This window comes from Melospiza melodia, chromosome 9 (genome assembly GCF_035770615.1).
Source record: "Melospiza melodia melodia isolate bMelMel2 chromosome 9, bMelMel2.pri, whole genome shotgun sequence".
Taxonomy (NCBI): domain Eukaryota; kingdom Metazoa; phylum Chordata; class Aves; order Passeriformes; family Passerellidae; genus Melospiza; species Melospiza melodia.
This window is the reverse complement of record NC_086202.1, coordinates 36,399,944-36,405,809: the sequence shown is the minus strand read 5'-3', so window position 1 is coordinate 36,405,809 and position 5,866 is coordinate 36,399,944. Positions and strand designations below refer to the sequence as shown.

General features: G+C 48.7%; 2 long non-coding RNA genes across 2 annotated transcripts; both read right to left on the bottom strand.

The window, feature by feature from the left end:
* Positions 1-1,964: 1,964 nt before the first annotated feature.
* On the bottom strand, positions 1,965-3,000 carry LOC134421699 (uncharacterized). The gene is made up of 3 exons (XR_010028668.1): positions 2,513-3,000; positions 2,407-2,434; positions 1,965-2,047 (listed from the first exon to the last, which is right to left on the bottom strand). It is a non-coding gene; the product is annotated as an uncharacterized LOC134421699 (long non-coding RNA).
* A 1,415-nt stretch (positions 3,001-4,415) lies between these two features.
* LOC134421698 (uncharacterized) lies at positions 4,416-5,245 on the bottom strand. The gene is made up of 3 exons (XR_010028667.1): positions 5,168-5,245; positions 4,730-4,793; positions 4,416-4,495 (listed from the first exon to the last, which is right to left on the bottom strand). It is a non-coding gene; the product is annotated as an uncharacterized LOC134421698 (long non-coding RNA).
* Between the last annotated feature and the right edge of the window lie 621 nt (positions 5,246-5,866).

Genomic DNA, 5,866 nt, shown 5'->3' with positions numbered 1-5,866 from the left:
AAGAAGAGAGACAAAGAACAGTGCAGTAACAGCCATAATTTATGCTTCCTCTACAGAGGAAAACAGTGACTGACCTGCTCGGGGAATCCTCTCACCCAGGATGGGGGCTCTACCCTGGATTTTATACTTCTGCATCTGAAAGAAAGTTAGGACAAAAGTCAAAGGGCTGCAAAATAGCTTAACAGCTCCAGACATTTTGTGTCAATTAACAAACCCCATCTACAGTCCAGCTACACCCCACATTACAAATTCCAACTCCCAGGACTTCTCCTATTGCACCAGGCTATGGAGCAGGGTAGAGCAGCTCCGGCAAAAATCTGTGCAGACACCCGTGACACAGGACAGGACGTCACAGACAACGGGGACACAACAGGAACAGAAATCTCTAGGCAAGGAAAATGGCTGCAAGGACTGAGAGGATGCAAAAGGAGATGACCGAGCTGAGACCGATGGTGGGCCGATGGGGCTCAGAGAACCCTGGAGGAAGAAGATGCTAACTGAATGATTAATTCCAAGAACAGCAAAGATTGATGCCTAGGAATCCTATGGTCAGAATCCTCTACCTGCCCCTCACATTTTTACAAGTCCTAATCTGCCACAATGGATCCAGGTGGGGCACAGCTGTCCCTACAGCTCAGAACAAGACCTGACAAGACACCTGACTGGATGCTTCCAAAGAGAGAAGAGAGTCTGATGCCTGTCTGAGCTCCCGAGTCAAAAGTTCCATGGCCTCAGTGCCAGGGCAAGAAATGCAGAGATCACAGATGCTAAGAATGATGGCAGGGTTTCTCACAGGTCCCTCAAAGGCCTAAGGTAAAAGACATGACATACTCAAACACACATAAAGCACAATAGACAAGTGACACGAGACACACCGGGACTGCTCTGTCCTGCTGCAAACCTCAGCAACATGATCAAAAGGGAAACTTTGCTTTTATGGGGCCTAAAGGGCCATTTCAAGAACAACCCCCACCTCCAAATTGGACTCAAAAACCCCTCCCAGTAATTCCCAAACCAGCACCATGCCTTCATCCCCTCTGTGGGTCACAGCCCTCTACTTATCTCTTAGACATCTGAGGATGCCGGTCCCTGTGAGGTGCATAGAAAGGCCACCTCGTCACCTGGGAAGGTCCTGCTGGCACCGGGCTGGTGTCTCTCAAACAGCTGTATTAAAAAAAACCAAACATCAGTGCCTGATCTTGGCACCGCATCGGCCAAAACCCCACCACTCTGCTATTCACCATGCTTCTAGGAATGCCCAGCACCTCCTAACCCTGACCCTCTGCCATGGAAGCAATGCATCTGCACCTGAAAGAATGTTAGAACATATGTCAAACACCACCAGGATAACTCACAAGCTGCAAACACCTTATGTCAATCTAGTAATAGCATCTAGAGCCCAAGTACAGCGCACGCCACAAATTCCAACTCCCCATGGTTTGTCCTACTGAAGCACGCCATGCAGCAGGGCAGAACAGCTCCGGCACAAATACCCGCAGACACCCGTGACACAGAACGTGACAAACAGGGGGACGTGAAACACGACACATCATGCTTGTGGTGAGGGCATCGAGGGAAGAGGGCAAAAGGGACCCCAAAGACACACTAGGGAACACGGCACACACCGGAGCTGTTCTGCACTGCCCGCCTGAAAGCTGCCATTCAAAGTAGAGCCTCTCCCTTTAGCTGTCCTAAGAGGCCCTTGGAGAAGAATGATTTTCCCTTTGCTAATTTGTAAATCTGCCCCAAGAACTACCAACCCACTATTCTCTCATCTCCAGGCCGTGGCCCCCGACTTATCTTTTGGATGATCGGTGACGTGGATCCACGTTGCACCTGAAATGAGTCTGCCTCGGAGGGCCTCGTGAGCGCCTATGAGCCTCTTGGTCAGCTACAACAAAGAAAACCAAAACCAATGTGTGAGTCCAGAGTTATGTGGGCCAAATCCCTGCAAGGCAGCTACTTGCCCTTTCCTGAGCGTGCCTGGCTCCCTCAGGCTCCAGCTTCATCCTGATTCCAAGGCTGTGGCCTTCATTAGGGGTGGTACCTGGGTAAGAGAAAGGCAAAGTTAAATGGCATTGCTGTGAGTGCAGTGGATGACCTTGTGTGCTGCAAGACATGGGAATGCCTCTGCTAGGCTTCTGAACAGCCTTGTGTGGGGGAGCCCTCAAATAAACAAATAAACACCCTTTCTCGCCCTGCTGCCTGCAAACCCCCTCCCAAGAACTCCTAACTGGATACCTGATCACCCTCCCTCTCCCAGTCACAATCCTCAATCACCTGAAGCCTCAATCTCAAACATCATCCTTGACACTGGGCAGATCTCTCTTGCGACACGATCAATCTACTGAAAAATTGTTGTGCTTGAGAGCTGAGCAATAACAACCACTTGTCTCCGCTGCTCACCTTGGCTGCCGGTATCCAGACTGATTTCCTAAAAACAAAGACAAAGAACAGTGCTGTAACACAGTCACCATACACACTTCTGCTGCAGAGACAAACGGGGCCTCACCTGCTCGGGGCAATCCCCTCAACGGGATGGGGCCCTCTGGCACAGATTTAATCCATCTCAATCTGAAGAAAAAAGGTAGGACAAGAGTCAAACTGTTGCATGATAACTGAAGAGCTCCAGATATCCTGTGTCCATCGACAAATCCCACCTAGAGTCCAACTACACCCCGCATAACACGTTCCAAGTCTCCAGGACTTCTACTATTGCAGCTGGCTATGCGGCAGGGCAGAGCAGCCCCGGCACAAATGTGTGCAGACACCCGTGACACAGGACAGACGGGACAGGACAGACAACGGGGACACAACAGGAACAGAAATCTCTTGGCAAGGAAAACGGCTGCAAGGACTGAGAGAACGCAAAGGGAGATGACTGAGTTCAAACTGACGGTCAGCTGATGAGGCTCAGAGAACCCTGAAGGAAGAAGATGCTAACTGAAGGATTTATTCCAAGAACAGCAAAGATTGATGCCTAGGAATCCTATGGTCAGAATCCTCTGCCTGCCCTCACATTTTTACAAGTCCTAATCCACCCTAATGGATCCAGGTGGGGCATAGCCGTCACTACAGCTCAGAACAAGACCTGACAAGACACCTGACTGGATGCTTCCAAAGAGAGAAGAGAGTCTGATGCCTGTCTGAGCTCCCCAGTCAAAAGTTCTATGGCCTGGGTGCCAGGACAAGGAATGCAGAGATCACAGATGCTAACAAGGATGCCAAGGTTTCTGACAGGCCCCCCTAAGGTAAAAGACATGGCATACACAAACAACACATAATGCACAATAGACAAAGGACACGAGACACACCGCGACTGCTCTGGCCTGCACACCTCAGCACTGGGATCCAAAGTGAGACGTGGCTTTTATGGGGCCTAAGGGGCCACTTCATGAACACCCCCCACCTCCAAATTGGACTCAAAAACCCCTCCCAGTTATTCCCAAACCAGCACCATGCCTTCATCCCCTCTGTGGGTCACAGCCCTCTACTTATCTCTCAGACATCTGGGGATGCCAGTCCGTCTCAGGTGCATAGAAAGGCCACCTCGTCACCTGGGAAGGTCCTGCTGGCACCGGGCTGGCGTCTCTCAGATAGCTAGATTAAAGAGAACCAAACATCAGTGCCTGACCTTGGCACCGCATCGGCCAAAATCCCACCACTCTGCTACTCACCGCGCTCCTAAGAAGGCCCGGCACCTCCTAACCCTGACCCTCTGCCACACGTGGAACGCATCTGCACCTGAAAGAAAGTTAGAACATATGTCAAACACCACCAGGGTAACTCACAAGCTGCAAACACCTTATGTCAATCTAGGAATAGCATCTAGAGCCCAAGTACAGCCCACGTCACAAATTCCCCCATGGTTTGTCCTACTGAAGCACGCCATGCAGCAGGGCAGAACAGCTCCAGCACCGATGTGTGCAGGCACCCGTGACACAGAACGGGACAAACAGGGGGACATGAAACACGACACATCATGCTTGTTGTGAGGGCCTTGAGGGAAGAGGGCAAAAGGGACCCCAAAGACACACTAGGGAACACGGCACACCGGACAACACGACGCACACCGGAGCTGTTCTGCACTGCCCGCCTGAAAGCTGCCATCCAAAGTAGAGCCTCTCCCTTTAGCTGTCCTAAGAGGTCCTTGGAGAAGATTGCTTTTCCCTCTGGTAATTTTTAAATCTGCCCCAAGAACTCCCAACCTGCTACTCTCCCATCTCCAAGCCGTGGCCCCCGACTTATCTTTTACATGATGGGTGATGTGAATCCACGCTGCACCTGAAATGAGTCTGCCTCAGAGGGCCCCATGATGGCCTGTGAGCCTCACAGTCAGCTACAATAAAGAAAACCAAAGCCAATGTATGAGTTCAGAGTTATGTGGGCCAAATCCCAGCAAGACAGCTACTTGCCCTCTCCTGAGCGTGCCTGGCTCCCTCAGGCTCCAGCTTAATCCTGATTCCAAGGCTGTGGCCTTTATTAGGAGTGGCACCTGGGTTAGAGAAAGGCAAAGTTAAATGGCATTGCTGTGAGTACAGTGGATGACCTTGTGTGCTGCAAGACATGGGAATGCCTCTGCTAGGCTTCTGAACAGCCTTGTGTGGGGGGGCCCTCAAATAAACAAATAATCACCCTTTCTCACCCTGCTGCCTGCAAACCCCCTCCCAAGAACTCCTAACTGGATACCTGATCACCCTCCCTCTCCCAGTCACAATCCTCAACTCACCTGAAGCCTCAATCTCAAACATCATCTTGGACACTGGGCAGATCCCTCTTGTGATATGATAAATCTGCTGAGAGAAATATTGTGCTTGATACAGCTTGGAATTTCAGGGAGTTGTACTCCTCAATTAAAAAAAAAAAAAACAAAAAACAAAAACGAAAACATTCCAAAAAACAAACAAGGAAACAAAACCAGAAACAAACAAAAACCTACAAAATCAATAAAACCCAAAACACCTAACTCCCCACAGAAACAAATAAAAACCACAGAAACCATCAAAAAATCCAAAAAACCAACAAAAATCAACCAAAAACCTCAAAAAGAAAACAAAAAAACCCAAAAATTCAACCAAAAGAAATCCAACCAAAAAACAACCAGAGCAAAACTATAAATTACAAAAGCACCTTACTACTCCTAAACACAAAAGCCAAAATCACGAACCTAAATACTCCTTGTATTCCATGCTGTTTACTTCACAGAATCTTCCCAGCCTCTGTGCTTTAGATGCCCAGAAACACCTGCTGAAAACAAGCTGAGACGAGCTGAAAGAGCCTCTTTGCTGAAATGAGAGGAGAGCTCTTACCCCGGCACATCCCAGAGAGGGAATGAAGCCCCTCAGCCACGGCTGGGGTTAATATACCCCTGATGGTGCCCGCCTCTCGTTCCCATGCCACCCAGGAAAAGGGAGGGGGCAAATCCCAACAACCCCTCAGAGCAGCTGCAGCTGTTTGGCTCCTCTGACTCACATTCAAGGGCAGTAAAGGGCTTGTTATAGAAGAAAACTCTTCAGAAAAATAACAGCGCTTTCTTTTTTGCAACAGCTACTTGGAGCAGAAGAACAGAAAACTGGTAAAATATAAAACTTTGTGGTAAGTTTACATTACTGGATAAATTGGGTAATTTGCTGTTACCTTACATAATTATTCTGTATTTAACAAAAGCCATCTAATAAATTCACACTCAAAACTCCAGCAGCCCAGCTGGCCCTACCAAATCTGTATGTTTATACATATGTTATGAACAAAAATTTGGTTAATATTTTTTTGTTTTAAAAAGTTACCACTACTGCTGGGCTGCGGCCTTTGTTATTGTAATCACGGGTCGTTGTCGTTAATGGTTGTTTTTGTATTAGTAAAAGCC